A 20,119-nucleotide genomic window follows, 5' to 3' on the forward strand; every position below is an offset into this window, starting at 1 on the left:
GGGACACGACTAACGATGATTAGTTTATTACACTCTGCAGAGGTTTGTGCACTTTTCCCCACAAGACTCGATCGCCTCCGTTTGGTTTCTCGCACTACATGGTGTTTGAGAAGACGGATGACCGAGACATAGTCTTTCAGAAGCGCTAGCACCTTACGATCGGGTAGACCGTACCACCTACATCCCCTACATCTTCTAGTCTACCACTGTAAGAGTTCGCACAACTTAGTCAACTATGCTAGAGCCCATAATAGCTTGTGGCTGCACACGGAAGTTTCTAGTATGAATAGTCTCATGATCCCTTTGAGCCTGGGTGGCGGTCCAAAAGAAAACAGGCAAGTCCTGGAATACCCAGGTGCCTCAAGCCACCCAGATGTGCGTTTAATTTGCCACCTTAGATAAACCATTAATTAACAATCTCACATCTGTCATGGATATCACTCACCCAATCCACATCTACTAGCATAGCATGGCATTATAAGCAAACATAGAAGTAACTCCCAAAGGTTTGATAATAACAGGTAATAGGTACTACCTCAACTACTTCCCATCCCACAATTTAATTAGATCCTAATCATGCAATGTGTGAAGATTGATCTAATGCAATAAAACTGGGTAGTAGAAGAGGTATGATCAAAGTGTTACTTGCCTTGCTGATGATCCGGGAAACCTAACGATTCGAAGTAACAGGCGGCGCACTCCGGGTACTCTATCGCAAACAAACAAACAAGCATACAATAAGTACTCATCTAATGCACAGGTAAAACTCAAATAAGAGATCTAACCAGAAGGTTCAACTTAAGAACTCCGGTTGGCAAAAAGAATCAAATCGAACGAAGCAACGGAAGTCAAACGGCGAAAGAAAACAACTTCGTACTAGTAATCTGGATCTAGGGCAAATTTTACAGTAGCAAAATATTGTTTAAGTTGGTTAAACAGATAGAGGGTTTCGAGACGAATCCCTAGGCGCTTGAATCGCCTCATTCCGAGAAATGAGCGAAAAGTTATACTAAAACGAAAATCGGATCCGGAATCGCGATCAGAAAAATCGCGGATTTAATCCGAGAAAAAGAAAAACGATGAACACCGATATTTTTTTTACGACGGCACAGAAAACGAGGCGCGATGAACCTCGGCGGCGGACGTCAGCGGCGGCGGCGGCTAGGGCTGGGGCTGGCTAGGGTTTCCCTCTGGATGGGCTGCCCCGGCTTATAAAGCCCCCCCTCGGGCCGGAGTCCTAGTCGGACACGGCCCATAGGTCGGTTCACATTTTCTTTTATTCCGCTCAGAAGAAAAATAAAAAGAAATACTAAACGGACTCCAAAAATTCCGAAACAAATTTTCACGGGCTTCTAAAATCAAGCCGCACAAGGTGAATATTTATTTGGGACCTAAATACAATTTTGAAAAACACACTTTTTTCCTAAATTCAAATAAAACACCGAAAACTCCGAAATAAAATCTTATTTGATTTTATTATTAAATCCTCAATATTTATTTATTTTGGGAAAGTCATTTTATTCCCTCTCTCATATTTTTGTAATAGAAATAATTGATGATAAAATAAATAAAATCAAATTATCATATTCTCAAAATTTGAGAAAACTCAAATATGAAAATAACGAAATCCCCTACTCTCTCCGTGGGTCATTGAGTTGCGTAGAATTTCTAGGATCAACCAAAATGCAAAATAAAATATAATATGCATGATGATCTAATGTATAACATTCCAAATTGAAAATTTGGGATGTTACAGTCCGTTTGATGCCCCAATGAATAACTATAGCGGCATTATAGTCGGTCTAACGTCGGACGTTTTCGGTCTCCGGAAACAGTCGCCGGGCCTCCCTCTCTTCTCTTCACTTAGCTCGAGACCGTCTACACAGCTCTCTACCTACCGCCAGGTCCAACCTAACCTCTCTCGTCAGCCCGCAGCCCCCCTCATGCGTGTCCGAAAGTTGTCCCGGACCCGACCCGAGTAGTCGTCACCTTCGTGTCCGGATCATCCCCAAACATCTATAAAACATCTCCTTTTTCCTATTTGGTCTTCCTATCTTTTATTTCTCGCTCGTTCGATTAAAATCGGAGGATCCAAATAACCCTAACCAAAAATTCTCGTTGCTATATAAATAGATGGAACCCTAGTCCTGTCGCATCGATCCATCTAATCCTTCCGCCGCCGCCACCCATGTTCCTTGGGAGCTTGTCCCGTCGCCAACCAAATCCCCCTCGGGATCCATTCCCCAGCAACCATCGCTCGCCACCAACTCCTCCTTGCCTCGATCCAGCCCACAAGAGAGGAGCTCCTCCTCTGTTTTCTTCTCGAGGCCGCAGCAATAGCGCAGCTCCCGAGCGCACCTCACCTCTCTTCTCCTTGCTGATGGCTCCACCCTTGCCGGAGCACGCGAACTGCAGCAGCTCCTCGCGTGCCCCTGCTCCTCCCCAAGCATGCTCCAGCAGGCCGTCCTCACTACCCCGCGCCCGAGGCCCTGCCTTCTCCTCGTCCGCGCCAACCTAAGCCAGCAGGTCGCCGTCTCCTTGCGCCCCTTCTCCCTTTTTCTCTGGTTCTCCTCTAACCTTTGCTCTCTGCTGCTCATGAACCAGCGCCGGCCGCCGCCGTCCCGTTCGCCTTCCAGCGAGGCGAGGCACCAAGCTCCGCCGCAAGTCCCTCTGCTGCTCTGCGTCGCGGCGCTGCTTTGCTTCCCAGAGGACCTCGACGAGAGCCTCGCTCGCGCCCCCTTCGTCCCGTCGCCCGGTTCCCGCCGCCGGCGCCCCCAAGTCCCGTCCAGCCGGCCTGGAACTTCTTCGCTGTCCGCCCAAGTCCGAGCAAGCCGTCGTCCCTTGAACCTGACCGTCTTCCTCTGCATCGAGCCAGTACGCTCGTCAGCATCGACCACGGCCCCGCGTGACCCGCCGCCCCACCAAGTCCCTGAGTCGTCGCGCGCCCCGCATCGCCTGAAGCCGCCGCACCAAGTCCCCTGCCTCACCTCTGCTCGTTCAAGGGAGGTGGACGACATGCCCGGTCACTCGCGTTGACCACACCCCGCCTGCTTCCCCTTCGGCCTCCAAGACCCAGCGTCGCCAGCAGCCTCCCAGATCCAGCCGGCCCGCTTGCCCCATCGGCCTGCCAAGCCTCTCTACAAACGGGCCAAAGCCCATGGTGAGCTGCCCCACAGCGCCTGCCCAGTTCGGCCCCTGTTCCAGATTCGGCCCGCATATGTTTTTTTTACAGATCTGCGATTTTGCCTATTATCGTGAGACAACAGTTTTGCGGTTTAGCCCCTAAACTTCATGCATATAATAACTCTCCAACCATGCATCATATGTAAAAACTTTATATATGAAAGTTGCTTAGAATTTTGTGTAGGATAATAATATCCAACTTTCATCTATGTTTAAAATATTTAAAATGATGTTTGGTTAAATTTACTCCTATGCCATGTTAAAATTCTTTACTTTGTAATTAAATAACCGTAGCTCCGATTTTAATAATCCTTATATGTAAATGGGGTAGGAAAATGCCTAGTTTAACATGGTGGCTTTACTTTGCATGGTTAACAACTCTAAAATTATGTTTAGGGCAGAACAGTACCAAACCTAATATATGCATATGAGGAGTTTCCGGAATTGGTGTTCGTTGTTTCCGGCCTCATTTAAACTTGACTAGATAGGTAGTTTTCATTTGCTTCACCCTCTTGCCATGCTAACAACATTTAATCTTGTTGGGTACATAAACGAGAGAGAACTAAATAAGTCATGTGGTGTTTCATCAATATGCAACTCGTTGCATATTGAGCTCCACCTAATTTGTAGAATTGCTTGTGCACTTTGCCATGCCATGCCTCATTAAACCAGACATGCATCATACTTGATTGTGCATCATGCCATGTCTATGTGTTGGTTGTTTATTATGTTGTTTGCTCCTTTCCGGTGTTGCTTCTTCGGGCTAGTTCTGATAACGTCGCGTTTGTGAGGAACCGTTCGACTACGTCTGTTTGACTTCTTCATGGACTCGCTCTTCTTCCTTGCGGGATTTCAGGCAAGATGACCATACCCTCGAAATCACTTCTATCTTTGCTTGCTAGTTGCTTGCTCTTTTGCTATGCCTATGCTGCGATACCGACCACTTGCTTATCATGCCTCCCATATTGTTAAACCAAGCCTCTAACCCACCTTGTCCTAGCAAACCGTTGTTTGGCTATGTTACCGCTTTGCTCAGCCCCTCTTATAGCGTTGTTAGTTGCAGGTGAAGATTGAAGCTTGTTCCATGTTGGAACATGGATATTTTGTTGGGATATCACGATATATCTTATTTAATGAATGCATCTATATACTTGGTAAAGGGTGGAAGGCTCAGCCTGATGCCTGGTGTTTTGTTCCACTCTTGCCGCCCTAGTTTCCATCATATTGGTGTTATGTTCCCGGATTTTGCGTTCCTTACACGGTTGGGTTATAATGGGAACCCCTTGACACTTCGCTTTGAATAAAACTCCTCCAGCAAGGCCCAACATTGGTTTTACCATTTGCCACCTAGCCTTTTTTCCCTTGGGTTAGGCCAGCCCAGGGTTCATCTTTATTTTAAACCCCACGGGCCAGTGCTTGTCTAAGTGTTGGTCCAAACTAGAGCCCCTTGCAGCGCCACCTCGGGGAAACTTGAGGGATGGTTTTAGTTGTACGGATTGCTTATCCGGTGTTGCCCTAAGAACGAGATATGTGCAGCTCCCATCAGGATGTTAGCGCATTGGGCGGTCTTGCTGGACTTGTTTTACCATTGTCGAGGATGTCTTGTAACCGGAATTCCGAGTTTGATCGGGTCTTCCCGCTAGAAGGAATATCCTTCGTTGACCGTGAGAGCTTGTGATGGGCTAAGTTGGGACACCCCTGCATGGATTGAACTTTTGAAAGCCGTGCCCGCGGTTATGGGCAGATGGGAATTTGTTAATGTCCGGTTGTAGAAAACCTGAAGTTGACCTTAATTAAAATACATCAACCGCGTGTGTTACCGTGATGGTCTCTTCTCGGCGGGGTCCGGGAAGTGAACACGGTGTTGGAGTTATGTTTGACGTAGGTTGTGCTAGGATCACTTCTTGATCATAGCTTCTCGAACATGCTTTGCCTTCTCTTCTCGCTCTCATTTGCGTATGTTAGCCACCATATATGCTAGTCGCTTGCTGCAGCTCCACCTCATACGACTACCTTACCTTTAAGCTTAAATAGTCTTGATCGCGAGGGTGTGAGATTGCTGAGTCCCTGTGGCTCACAAATACTTCCAAAACCAGCTTGCAGGTGCCGAGGTTACCATGCAGATGACGCAACCAAGCTCAGGAGGAGCTCGATGAAGATCTTGTCCTTTGTGTTGTTTCGTTCTAGTTGATCAGTAGTGGAGCCCAGTTGGGGTCGATCGGGGATCTGTGTAGCATTTGGGGTAGTCTTCTTTTATTTTGGTTCCGCAGTCGGACCTTGATTGTATCTGATTGATGTAATGCTTTATTCATGTAACTGTGTGAAGTGGCGATTGTAAGCCAACTATGTATCTCTTTCCCTTATGTATTACATGGGTTGTGTGAAGATTACCTCACTTGCGACATTGCTTTCAATGCGGTTATGCCTCTAAGTCATGCTTTGACATGTGGGAGATATAGCCGCATCGAGGGCGTTACAAGTTGGTAATCAGAGCCTTCCCCGACCTTAGGAGCCCCACTGCTTGATCGAATTAGCTGCCGTTGTTGAGTCTAGAAAAATGTTTTGAGTCATTAGGAATTATATATCAGAGAGTTTAGGAATTCTTTTTACTCCCCAGTCCCTTCATCGCTCTGGTAAGGCATCCTGACATAGAGTTTTGACTCTTCTCTTCTCAAATTTTCACTAATTTTTTTAGGATCACGCGGGTATTTTGGAATCATTCCGATGGTTTTGTGATGAGAACATTGTTCTTGGTGCCTCCTGACATTTAGGGGTTGTGGCAGTGTCCCAGGGAGTTGAGCTCCGAGGTGTTGTCGTCACAATTTTATCGTTGTAGTTCTGAAATACCTGAGTTTAGTTTCGCCGACATCGAAAATCTCTTTTATGCAGTTGTTGGTGAGATAACCTCGACGCAACCCAGTACTAGGGCGGGAGTTCAGGAGTATCGCCATAACTCGTATAACGGATTCTTTTCGAAGGTTGAGGTAGATGATTTCCGAAGGTTTCTTGGTTATGTGTTGAAGGATGGATACAGCTAGATGTAGGATTTGTTAGTTTTGGGTGAGATATTATGCTTCCCCTGTATCCCCAACACCTGATTGCATAACTGGAAAATTTCGGGAGTTTATAAGTGGGAATTCAAGTAGCTCTTATGATATCTTTTTGACAGATGTACGATATGAAATTGGGGTTCGACGTCTAGTGGTCCGCCTATCCACGGTTGGTTTTACAGTGGTCTCGTTGTGTCTTAAACAGTCCTTGGCTATGCCGACTCGGGGACGCTTCGTATGTCATGTGCACTGCCTTGTACATGATGGTGTTGTATAATCAAGCCCGTGTAGGCCCCACCATGAAAACTTCGGATAAAATCTCTATCATATGTTTGCTCCAGCTTATTTTGCAAGCCAATCCTTGTTTTGTTTTGAGATGTGGTATTCGAGTTGCTTCGAAGTCAAATGTTGATTCCATACCTTTCTCATAGTGGTGTTCTCATACTCCGATGTGAATACAAATCCTTCATGTTCATCAATATTGTTTTTGTCAATCCTTTTTAACCGGTGTGCTTCTCTTCAAGTGGGTCCGATCATTTCAACATCCGCAAGATCAAGTATCAGTTTCTTCTGAACGGTGTTTGTTTCATCCGTCTCCAAGTTGCCTTTGTTTTTCCCGCCCACCCACCCTTTTCCTTCAAGGATTCAGATTTCTTAATCAAGTATCCATCTTATTGATGTGAAGTCTTTCCATTCTTTTCCGTCAATGTTCTTATCCGGTGATTCTCACGAAGATGCTAAGGGATCTTCAAGTTCATCTTTCTTCATTCTTGTCTTCTCTGATGGTTTCAAATCAAGCTTTTGGTGTTGATCATATCCTTTTTCCTCGTTTCAAATGCCTTCTCTTGCCGGTGCACCTCATAACCATTCATTTCTCGCTATTCATTTATTCCGGAGTGCTCAAGATATCTCTAAGATTCGTGCTTACACTCTGCTTTCGTTCAAGCTCTTTCGAGGATGTTCCCTCATTCAAGTCATTTAATTCAACCGGTGCTTTCTCTCTTTTGAATCGTTCAACGGTGTTTCTTTTGAGTGGGCCCTAACCCACAGGTCTTTTCCCAGGATCTTAGCTGACTCTTCTTATTTTCCCGGAGCTAGCCTAAATTCATTTGAAAATTGACGTAAGAATGAATTATCATCAGTCTTATGTTTTTCTCCAACATCTGTCGAATTCTATTCATCATTGGCTCAACCTCTTTGTTTTGATTCTTCCGGAGTGTCTAAACAATTCATGGTGGTGTTCCTCATCGTCATTCTCTGCTTTTGAAGACCGAAGAAGATTTTTCTCTCAATCCTGCTCCATTCTCTTCAAGATTCGTGATTCTAGCTTGTTGCCATCCTCTTATAATTATTTTCGATTGTGGGAATTCTTTTCACCCATCCGGAGAATTTGATGAGTTTTTTCCATTCCTTTTCCCCGAAGGCCATCTTTTCAAATATCACTCATTCCCAGCTTTCAGCTCTCATACTCTAAATCATACCGGTGCTTAAATCAAGGATTCTCTAATCAGCTCATAATCTCTCTGTTCTCATGGATCTAAATTCTCTCAAGCATCTTCGTTTATTTGCTAATCCTTCCCGGTGTTTCTTCATGTTTTATTCGTTCTTTTTCAATTCTTACGGTGGTTTGTTCAAGAGTACTTCTCTTTCGTTATCATACAAATTCATTCGTTGTTTCAATCCTACCGGTGTTTCATTGAAGACCTTCCCAAGTCTGATGTTATACTCTCTTAATCTTTTCTACGAGAATAAGTAATATGCCAAATCTGTTGATTGTCATCAATTTAATTTGGTGAAGGATAAGCATAATGTAATTCTTATTCTTGTCTTATCCAAGTGATTTAATTCCTTCTTCCGGAGGCTCATCAAGCTCTCGGTTTTCAATTGTTTTCATCTCCTCTTTTTTCCTGGAGTTCCAAGCTCTAATTATCACAGAGATCCATCTAAATCATTACAAGGTTTCACCTTTTGTTTCCAACTTCTCTTCATTTTCGTTTACCGGAGTTCTTCCTGAAGGTTCTTCATGATGGTTCATCAAGTATTTAATTCCTTCTCGAAGTGTTCGTCAAGATTCTTTTCAGGGGAACTCAAGTTTTCTTCTTCTTGCTATCCGGAGTGCTTCTTTCTTCTGTATCATTGGAGGTGGTATAAAGTCATTCTTGATAATTTGAGTTCATGCTTCATGATTCACATATTGTTAAGAATGAGATATTTTAAATCCATCAATCTCGTCATTTGAGTTATCTTGGGTTATATTTCACCTAAATCGTTCCCTAAGGATTTTGCTATTAATGGTGATAATATATGATCCAAGTTCTTCATCTATCCTCCTGGTGAAATAATTCTCTTGTCTCATCGGTCATACCAATCCAATTCTTTTCCCGTGAGTGGCAGTTTGTCACCTCAAAATTTGACATGTATGCCATAAGACCATATCAAGCATATTCTTTTCATTGTTGGTTTTCCAACAACTTCGTTTGACCCTTCTCCTAAGGATGCCTTCTCAAGCTCTTTTTGGCAGAAGTTGGCATTTTCTCCTCATTTCTCCTATTTCAATTATCTATCTTCTATTCCACCGTTCCGAAGGCATTGTGATGTTGCTCTCCTCAACCCATCTTCTCGCTTTGTCGGGACCATGTTTTGATCGTGCTTATCCTTTTAATCGGAGTATTCTGTCCCTTTGCTCAAGCTCTTTCATTTTATCAAGTTTTTCATCTCTTTTAAACCTGAGTGCTGTCCGAGATCTTTCTTACCCCTTGTTCCATTCATTCAATAGTTACGGAGGCAGTGTTTTGTGATTTCATCAAGTATCTTCTCATCTTATCAAGTTCTTATTCAATTCCATTTCTTTTCAATCAGAGTTCTGCCCGAAGTTGTTCTTTCTTTTCCTCTTTCATAATGGAGTGTCTTCAACTTCGTTCATCTCTGTTTATTCTATTCTCGGAAATGGCTTAACCTTTCAAGGCTCTTTGGTCTCACTCGTTTGTCGAAGAAGCAACTTAGTTTTACCTCTTCTCTTTCCCTTCCGTTTTTCCCTCCGGTGCCATTCTAGATCTCGGGACGAGATCCTCTCGTAGTGGTGGAGTGTTGTGATGCCCCGAGACCGATGCTCCAGGTGTCTTCCAGTTATTCGTTGTTGTTGCCATGTCATTCGCTTGCGTGTTGCATCTTGTCATTGCATCATATGCATTGCATCATCGTGTTTTCAAAACTTGCATTCGTCTAGGTTCTCCGAGTTCTTTCCGTTGTCCGTTCTGAGCCCAGACACACTTGCACGCGCCCGCGACATGTCCGAAATATTATTTTATAAGTGGCCGGAAAATGTTCTCGGAATGGGTTGAAAGTTGGCATGCGGCGTTGTTTTGTTGTCAGTAGACCGCTTGCCAAGTTTCATCAGATTTAGAGTCCGTTTGATGCCCCAACGAATAACTATAGCGGCATTATAGTCAGTCTAACGTCGGACGTTTTCGGTCTCCAGAAACAGTCGCCGGGCCTCCCTCTCTTCTCTTCTCTCAGCTCGAGACCGTCTACACAGCTCTCTACCTACCGCCAGGTCCAACCTAACCTCTCTCATTAGCCTGCAGCCCTCCTCACGCGTGTCCGAAAGTTGTCCTAGACCCGACCCGAGCAGTCGTCACCGTCGTGTCCGGATCATCCCCAAACATCTACAAAACATCTCCTTTTTCCTATTTGGTCTTCCTATCTTTTATTTCTCAACCGTCCGATTGGAATCGGAGGAACCAAATACCCCTAACCAAAAATTCTGGTTGCTATATAAATAGATGGAACCCTAGTCCTGTCCCATCGATCCATCTAATCCTTCCGCCGCCGCCACCCATGTTCCTCGGGAGCTTATCCCGTCGCCAACCAAATCCCCCTTGGGATCCATTCCCCACCAATCATCGCTCGCCACCAACTCCTCCTTGCCTTGATCCAGCCCACAAGAGAGGAGCTCCTCCTCTGTTTTCTTCTCGAGGCCGCAGCAACAGCGCAGCTCCCGAGCGCACCTCACCTCTCTTCTCCTCGCCGATGGCTCCGCCCGTGCCGGATCACGCGAACTGCAGCAGCTCCTCGCGTGCCCCTGCTCCTCCCCAAGCATGCTCCAGCAGGTTGTCCTCACTACCCCGCGCCCGAGGCCCTGCCTTCTCCTCGTCCGCGCCGACCGAAGCCAACAGGTCGCCGTCTCCTTGCGCCCCTTCTCCCTTTTTCTCTGGTACTCCTCTAACCTTCGCTCTCTGCTGCTCATGAACCAGCGCCGGCCGCCGCCGTCCCGTTCGCCTTCCAGTGAGGCGAGGCACCAAGCTCCGCAGCAAGTCCCTCTGCTGCTCTGCGTCGCGCCACTGCTCTGCTTCCCGGAGGACCTCGACAAGAGCCTCGCTCGCGCCCCCAACGTCCCGTCGCCCGGTTCCCGCCGCCGGCGCCCCCAAGTCCCGTCCAGCCGGCCTGGAACTTCTTCGCTGTCCGCCCAAGTCCGAGCAAGCCGTCATCCCCTGAACCTGACTGTCTTCCTCTGCATCGAGCCAGTACGCTCGTCCCCGTCGACCACGGCCCCGCGTGACCCGCCGCCCCGCCAAGTCCCTGAGTCGTCGCGCGCCCCGCATCGCCTGAAGCCGTCGTGCCAAGTCCCTTGCCTCGCCTCTGCTTCGTTCGAGGGAGGTGGACGACGCGCCCGGTCACTCACGTTGACCGCGCCCCGCCTGCTTCCCCTTCGGCCTCCAAGACCCAGCGTCGCCAGCAGCCTCCCAGATCCAGCCGGCCCGCTTGCCCCGCCGGCCTACCAAGCCTCTCTACAAACGGGCCAAAGCCCATAGTGAGCCGCCCCCAGTGCCTGCCCTGTTCGGCCCCTGTTCCAGATTCGGCCCGCATATGTTTTTTTACAGATCTGTGATTTTGCCTATTATCCTGAGACAACAGTTTTGCGGTTTAGCCCCTAAACTTCATACATATAATAACTCTCCAACCTTGCATCATATGTAAAAACTTTATACATGAAAGTTGCTTAGAATTTTGTGTAGGATAATAATATCCAACTTTCATCTATGTTTAAAATATTTAAAATGATGTTTGGTTAAATTTACTCCTATGCCATGTTAAAATGCTTTAATTTGTAATTAAATAACCGTAGCTCCGATTTTAATAATCTTTATATGTAAATGGGGTAGAAAAATGCCTAGTTTAACATGGTGGCTTTACTTTGCATGGTTAACAACTCTAAAATTATGTTTAGGGCAGAACAGTACCAAACCTAATATATGCATATGAGGAGTTTCCGGAATTGTTGTTCGTTGTTTCCGGCCTCATTTAAACTTGACTAGATAGGTAGTTTTCATTTGCTTCACCCTCTTGCCATGCTAAAAACGTTTATTCTTGTTGGGTACATAAACAAGAGAGAACTAAATAAGTCATGTGGTGTTTCGTCAATATGCAACTCGTTGCATATTGAGCTCCACCTAATTTGTAGAATTGCTTGTGCACTTTGCCGTGCCATGCCTCATTAAACCGGACATGCATCATACTTGATTGTGCATCATGCCATGTCTATGTGTTGGTTGTTTATTATGTTGTTTGCTCCTTTCCGATGTTGTTTCTCTGGGCTAGTTCCGATAACGTCGTGTTTGTGAGGAACCGTTCGACTACGTCTGTTTGACTTCTTCATGGACTCGTTCTTCTTCCTTGCGGGATTTCAGGCAAGATGACCATACCCTCGAAATCACTTCTATCTTTGCTTGCTAGTAGCTCGCTCTTTTGCTATGCCTATGCTGCGATACCGACCACTTGATTATCATGCCTCCCATATTGTTAAACCAAGCCTCTAACCCACCTTGTCCTAGCAAACCGTTGTTTGGCTATGTTACCGCTTTGCTCAGCCCCTCTTATAGCGTTGTTAGTTGCAGGTGAAGATTGAAGCTTGTTCCATGTTGGAACATGGATATTTTGTTGGGATATCACGATATATCTTATTTAATTAATGCATCTATATACTTGGTAAAGGGTGGAAGGCTCGGCCTTATGCCTGGTGTTTTGTCCCACTCTTGCCGCCCTAGTTTCCGTCATATCGGTGTTATGTTCCCGAATTTTGTGTTCCTTACGCGGTTGGGTTATAATGGGAACCCCTTGACAGTTCGCTTTGAATAAAACTCCTCCAGCAAGGCCCAACATTGGTTTTACCATTTGCCACCTAGCCTTTTTTCCCTTCGGTTAGGCCAGCCCAAGGGTCATCTTTATTTTAAACCCCTGGGCCAGTGCTTGTCTAAGTCTTGGTCCAAACTAGAGCCCCTTGCAGCGCCACCTCAGGGAAACTCGAGGGCTGGTTTTAGTTGTACAGATTGCTTATCCGGTGTTGCCCTGAGAACGAGATATGTGCAGCTCCCATCAGGATGTCGGCGCATCGGGCGGTTTTCCTGGACTTGTTTTACCATTGTCGAGGATGTCTTGTAACAGGGATTCCGAGTCTGATCGGGTCTTCCCGCTAGAAGGAATATCCTTCGTTGACCGTGAGAGCTTGTGATGGGCTAAGTTGGGACACCCCTGTAGGGATTGAACTTTCGAAAGCCGTGCCCGCGGTTATGGGCAGATGGGAATTTGTTAACGTCCGGTTGTAGAAAACCTGAAGTTGACCTTAATTAAAATACATCAACCGTGTGTGTTACCGTGATGGTCTCTTCTCGGCGGGGTCCGGGAAGTGAACACGGTGTTGGAGTTATGTTTGACGTAGGTTGTGCTAGGATCACTTCTTGATCATAGCTTCTCGAACGTGCTTTGACTTCTCTTCTCGCTCTCATTTGCGTATGTTAGCCACCATATATGCTAGTCGCTTGCTGCAGCTCCACCTCATACCACTACTTTACCTTTAAGCTTGAATAGTCTTGATCGTGAGGGTGTGAGATTGCTGAGTCCCTGTGGCTCACAGATACTTCCAAAACTAGCTTGCAGGTGCCAAGTTTACCGTGTAGATGACGCAACCAAGCTCAGGAGGAGCTCGATGAAGATCATGTCCTTTGTGTTGTTTCATTCTAGTTGATCAGTAGTGGAGCCCAGTTGGGGTCGATCGGGGATCTGTGTAGCATTTGGGGTAGTCTTCTTTTATTTTGGTTCCGCAGTCGGACCTTGATTGTATCTGATTGATGTGATTCTTTATTCATGTAATTGTGTGAAGTGGCGATTGTAAGCCAACTATGTATCTCTTTCCCTTATGTATTACATGGGTTGTGTGATGATTACCTCAATTGCGACATTGCTTTCAATGCGGTTATGCCTCTAAGTCGTGCTTCGACACGTGGGAGATATAGCCGCATCGAGGGCATTACACCCTCAGAGGGAAAGTGACAAGGACATTATTTACCTGATGGGCCGGATAAGATTGCTAGCTCATTCTGGACTGACCATGATCGGGGTCATGGCCGCATGCATCATGCGAGGGGTGCAGCCGCTATAGTATAGGGGCCACCCCATGTGGGACTTCAACGGGGAGAACGACGCCACCCGTTACGGCCGTAAGGGGCCGGATTCGGTAGCGGCTCTAACAAATACCTTGTCCGCTTTGTACAAGGGAGAAGAGGAGGATTTTCTCCGCGTCGACCCGAAGGGTGGATTTTCTATGTACAATCCTCCAAGCTGGGTAAGTGGTCATCTTGCCCATCCGTTGTATATCCTCATTGTTAAATATTCAGTCTAGCGACTTCAATGCAGGAACTACGCCAGGCTATTAAAGAAATAAACAACCCTCCTCCACAACCTGAGGACCCAGGACGGTCCCTCGACCCGGCCTCTCAAGAGGATCCGGACGTATCTGTGGAGCTGATTGATGGAGTGTTCCATCAATTGAGCAAGGATAACGCCTTGGTGGCCATTACAGCCGATTACCCAGGGCTAATCCCGGCCTCCCAGGTAACTGAGATCGAAGTCCCAGTACCTCGAATAGGGGTCCGCCCTCTCGTGTTTTCAGTTTCCTGATTACAACCGAACTTTGCAGGGGAGGTTTTTGAGACGGGAGGCCGAACCTGCGGCGACAAGCCAACAAGGGGCCGCAGGGCCCCGTGGGCAAAAAAGAGGTGCAATCCGGATCGAGACGTCAGCGCAAAGGTATGGCGCGCCCCCTTATCCTAGGTGTTATACCTTCAAGGCATGTTAACACTCGTGTTCTCTTTAGGATAAAGAGACCTCGCCTGACTATATCCGGAGAGGCTGCCAATCGCGCCTCCACCAGCCTGGTCGGAGACGGAGGCGAACACAAGGCGCGCACCGGACGCTCCTCCGACAGAGGACGTGGACAGGTTGTCTGCCACCAACGCTGAGGTGGAGAGCGCCATGAACCACAGGCGTCGCCAGACAATTCTTCGCGACGCTTGTTTCTCCCGAGAGGCATTAGATGCCTTCAATTCGGGAGATGCGTACCTCCGTGCCGCTCGAAATGGTCTAGCCAGAGCCACGGAGCAATATGTAAAAGACATACGGGTAAGAAAATTTTGGTAATTATATATACATACCAGTAGCCCCCGAGACTTGAAACAGTTAGAATAACTGATTTAAGGATCATATATTATGCAGGTTCTTACAGAAAAGAATTCCCTACTGTCCCAGGAGCTGGAAGAGTGCAAATCCCAACTTGAGGCCGCACTAGCCGCGGCAGGGGAGCCCAAGGAGACCCCCTCTGGTAATATACAGTTCGAAAGATAAGTATTTTGCGAAGCACGTCATGGGTGTGAATCTGACAAATGAAATTGCAGATGGCGCCAGATTGAATCTGGAAAGGCAACACCTCCGACGCCAGCTGAAGGCTGGTGAGAAGGTGCTGACAAAGGTGAGGCGGGAGAAGAACGATCTCCAAGATGCCAACACCAAGCTGGGCATCGAGCTGAAAGATGTTTGTGCCCAGCTTTCGGACTCCGTTAAGGAGAATAAGCGGCTTCGGCGCGGCATATTAATAAGTGCTTGAGCGAACCTTTGGAGAAAAAAAAGTTCGGCGGGGAAGTCGAATAACACAGTAATGTCTGTAGGTGTGCTAACAGGTCGTCCTGCAGAGGAGATGCCCGGTTCTATGGGTGACCTTCTTCCCGAGCTCTCGCAACTGCTCGAGCGAGTTCGGAAGGCGATGCGAGGCATCGCCCATGCCCTGTGGCCATCCATCTCCATGCCCGAAGGTCTTGGAGAACTTGCGGAGAAGCTAAAGGGAGCACGGCGGCGCTTCTGATTGTGGAAGATATCGGCCTGCCGTCAAGGCGCTAGGGAGGTCTGGGCCATGGTGAAGACGCGGTACACAAAGGCTGACCCCAACCACATGGCCGAGGTCGGTCCTGTGGGGCCCGATGGGAAGGAGATCCCTGTAAGCTTAGTATACGACCAAGTAGAATTGGCCGCAAAGTATTCCCAGCAGGACTGTAAATTAGGCAACCTGTTAGATGGTATTGAAGAGGAATACAATCAGTCAGAATGACTATGTAATTTAATTGACATTTATAATGCCTTCTAGCCGGATTGTAGATCGTTTGTCATGGCCGACCTTTTCGCTTCAACCTCGGGACCTGACGGTCCGGAGTGTGTCCGAATTCCCATGTGGTTATATAAGAACCGGGGAATGAATGGAGACCAGGCGTAGGGGTCATTAGTGCGTGAACAGACAAGTGCCCGACTAGTTATGTTATATTACATGGTTAGTAAGAAACATCTTCCAGGGAGAATAGTTCTGTTAGGGGTTCCTTTCCCTGGGAGGCATGCCCTAAAGTGCAAGCCCATTCTGCAAAAAAAGACGCAGGAAAAAGCATCTGGGGGCGCATAAATAAATAAGTAAAAAGATCATCTTTTAGGTCACCGACCGAATATTCCCTTTAGAACGCTAGCTTTCGGCTTCACCCAGTCTGAGCTACACATCCGACTGATCCGGCAGTAACAATCGCAGAGGTGCTCCCTTTACCGCCTAGCCGAATAATCGGGAACGTAGGGGTAAGCACAGGAGCTAGGCAACCCACCTTGGCCAAAACTTAAGTCATATAGATGCATATAATGGTGAAATAAAAGGTACATGTGGAAGTGTCACACATGTGTTGGGCATGAAGCCCGTATAAATAAGCTTTTGGTAAAAGTAGCCCCCAGGTTTAATGAGTGCGAATAGCATGTCATTTGATGAGCCTTTAAAGGCTATAAGAGAAAGGAAGGGGAGAAGGAGAGAAATGTAAGACAGACAGTATATAAAGAATGGACAGAGGAAGGAGACGAACACAGAGTCCGGCGCTAGGCATAGAATCTTCGGAGACGGGCTGCGTTCCATGGGTTCGACTCGAGTCGGTTATCCGATGCATCTCGCAGGCGGTATGCTCCACCAGTCAGGACTTGGTCAATTATGAACAGACCTTCCCACTTGGGCTTGAGTTTGTCCTTTTTCTTGTTTGGCGGGCGTAGAACTAATTCGCCAACGTTGTAATTTTTGGCCCATACTTCTCTGCTTTGGTATCTTCGAGCCTGCTATTGATAGAATGCGGAACGGGCTTTTGCCACGTCACGCTCCTCCTCCAATGCGTCCAAACTGTCCTGCCGATCGAGCTCGGATTCTCTTTCTTCGTACACGCGCACTTGAGGTGAGTCATGAATTATGTCGCAAGGCAAAACTGCCTCTATGCCGTACACCATAAGGAATGGTGTGTATCCGGTGGTGCGATTCGGTGTGGTCCGCAGCCCCCAAGGTATGGAGTCGAGCTCCTCTACCTAGTGCGTGTTAGATTCCTTGAGGGACCACACTAATATGGGTTTGATGCCGCTCATGATAAGACCATTTGCACGTTCGACCTGGCCGTTAGTTTGTGGGTGATAGACGGAAGCATAATCGAGCTTGATGCCCATGTTTTTGCACCAGAGTTTTACCTCGTCGGCCGTAAAGTTCGTGCCGTTATCAGTGATGATGCTGTGGGGGACGCCGTAATGGTGTACAACCCCGGATATAAAGTCTATCACTAGTCCAGATTCGGCCGTCTTAACAGGCTTGGCTTCTATCCATTTGGTGAACTTATCCACCATGACCAGTAAGTATTTTTGCTTGTGGGTTCCGCCTTTAAGGGGTCCAACCATGTCAAGCCCCCAGACCGCAAAGGGCCAAGTGATGGGGATAGTTCGGAGGGCGGTGGGTGGCATATGGCTTTGGTTTGCAAAGAGCTGGCAACCGACGCATCGTTGGACTAAGTCCTGGGCGTCTGCCCGGGCCGTCGACCAATAAAAGCCTGTACGGAAGGCCTTGCTTACAAGGGACCAAGCTGCAGCATGATGACTGCCGAGTTCGGCATGAATTTCAGCCAGGAGGTTCCGCCCTTCCTCTTCGGAGATGCACCTTTGAAGGACTCCGGTAGTGCTTTTCTTATAGAGCTCTCCCTCGTGGACTTTGTAGGCTTTGGATCGCCGCACTATGCAGCGTGCCTCATTTTGGTCCTCGGGGAGTTCCTGCCTAGTAAGGTAGGCGAGGAATGGTTCTGTCCACGGGGCGCTGACGGCCATTATTACGTGGGTTGAAGGTGTTTTTCATTGGCAGAGCCTCCGATTGTGTCAGAATGTTCGGTGTCGGGCAGTGTGGTTGGGTCCGGGCTGTTATTGTTTGGCTCCCCTTCCCATACTACATCATGTTTTGCGCCGATGCGTGCCAGGACATCTGCCGCCTGATTATTTTCCTGGGCTATATGGTGAAATTCAAGCCCTTCGAATCGAGCTGACATTTTGAGAACGGCGTTGCGGTAGGCTGCCATATTTGGATCCTTGACATCGAAGTCTCCATTTATTTGGGATATTGCGAGGTTCGAGTCCCCGCGCACCTCTAGGCGTTGAATGCCCATGGATACTGCCATCCGGAGACCATGTAGAAGGGCCTCATATTCGGCTGCATTGTTGGAGTCTGTGTACATAATCTGGAGTACGTATTGAACTGTGTCTCCTGTGGGGACGTCAAAGCGATGCCAGCCCCTAGTCCGACCAACATCTTGGAGCCATCGAAATGCATGACCCAATTTGAATATGTGACGTACTCTTTAGAGAGTTCGGCCTCTGTCCATTCTACGACGAAGTCAGCCAAAACTTGTGACTTGATGGCTCGCCGTGGCTTATAAGTTATGTCCAACGGGAGGAGCTCAATGTCCCATTTTGCAATCCGGCCCATTGCGTCACGGTTGTTTATAATATCGTTAAGTGGTACTTCCGAGGCTACTGTTATTGAACACGCTTGAAAGTAGTGTCGTAGCTTCCGGGATTCCATGAATACCGCGTACGCAATCTTTTGATAATGTGGGTACCGTGATTTGCACGGAGTGAGGACAGTGGACACATAATAGACCGGCTTTTGAAGGGGGAGTTTGTGTCCGTCCGTTTCTCGTTCGACGACGAGCACTGCGCTTACAACCTGATGTGTTGCTGCAATGTACAATAGCATTGGTTCGCCAATGTTTGGCGCGGCCAGGACTGGGTTTGTTGCCAATATGGATTTTATTTCGTCCAGTCCGGCCGTGGCCGCATCCGTCCATTCGAAGTGTTCGGTGCACCGAAGGAGGCGGTTAAGGGGTAGGGCCTTTTCTCCCAGGCGGGAGATAAAGCGGCTTAGAGCCGCCATGCATCCAGTTAACTTTTGTATTTATTTGAGGTCCTTTGGGATATCCAATTGTGACAAAGCTCGGATCTTGGCTGGATTTGCTTCAATTCCTCTACCGGATACAATGAAGCCCAAGAGCTCTCCGGCTGGGACGCCAAAAATGCATTTTTGCGGGTTGAGCTTGATGTCGTATGTTCGGAGGTTATCAAATGTGAGCCTCAAGTCGTCTACTAGAGATTCCACATGTCTTGTTTTGACGACCACATCATCTACATATGCCTCCACTATTTTGCCGATCTGATTTGCCAGACATGTCTGAATCATGCGCTGATATGTTGCGCCGGCGTTTTTGAGCCCAAAGGGCATTGTGTTGAAGCAGAATACGCCGTATGGTGTAATAAATGCCGTTGCGGCTTGGTCTGATTCTTCCATCTTGATTTGATGGTAGCCGGAGTATGCGTCGAGGAAACACAATGAATTGTGTCCTGCGGTAGCGTCGATAATTTGATCGATGCGGGGGAGGGGGAAGGGATCCTTTGGGCAAGCCTTGTTAAGGTCTTTAAAATCAACGCACAGGCGCCAGGATTTGTCCTTCTTTGGTACCATCACCAGGTTTGCTAGCCAGTCCGGATGTTTTATATCTCTGATGAATCCGGCCTCCAATAGCTTTGCTAGCTCCTCTCCCATAGCCTGTCTCTTTGGTTCGGAAAAACGCCGAAGAGCTTGTTTGACAGGTTTGAATCCTTTTAGGATATTTAGGCTGTGCTCGGCCAATCTGCGTGGGATTCCTGGTATGTCTGAAGGGTGCCAGGCGAAAATGTCCCAGTTCTCTCGTAGGAACTCTCGCAGTGCGGCGTCTACATCAGTGTTTAACTATGCCCTGATGGAAGCTGTTTTATTGGGGTCCATTGGATGGACCTGGAATTTGACTATTTCGTCCGCCGGTTTAAAGGAGGTGGACTTGGATCTTTTGTCGAGTAGCACATCGTCCCTATTCATCATGGAGCGCAGCGCGGTCACTTCCTCAGCCGCTGGGGCTTCGGATAGTGCCCCGAGGGCTAGTGCGGCTGTCTTGTTTTCGGCGCAGAGTGCTATGTCCGGATCACTAGCGAGAGTGATGATCCCTTTAGGCCCAGGCATCTTGAGCTTCATGTACCCGTAATGGGGTATTGCTTGGAAGATTTTAAACGCTTCCGCCCTAACAGAGCGTGATAACCGTTGCTGAATGGAGCCACATGGAACGTGACCTCTTCGGACCTGTAATTATCCTGCGTGCCGAACACCACATCTAGTGTGATTTTTCCTGTACAACGCGCTTCTCGACTGGGGA

Source organism: Triticum aestivum, chromosome 5A (assembly GCF_018294505.1).
Source record: "Triticum aestivum cultivar Chinese Spring chromosome 5A, IWGSC CS RefSeq v2.1, whole genome shotgun sequence".
In the NCBI taxonomy this organism is placed as follows: Eukaryota; Viridiplantae; Streptophyta; class Magnoliopsida; order Poales; family Poaceae; genus Triticum; species Triticum aestivum.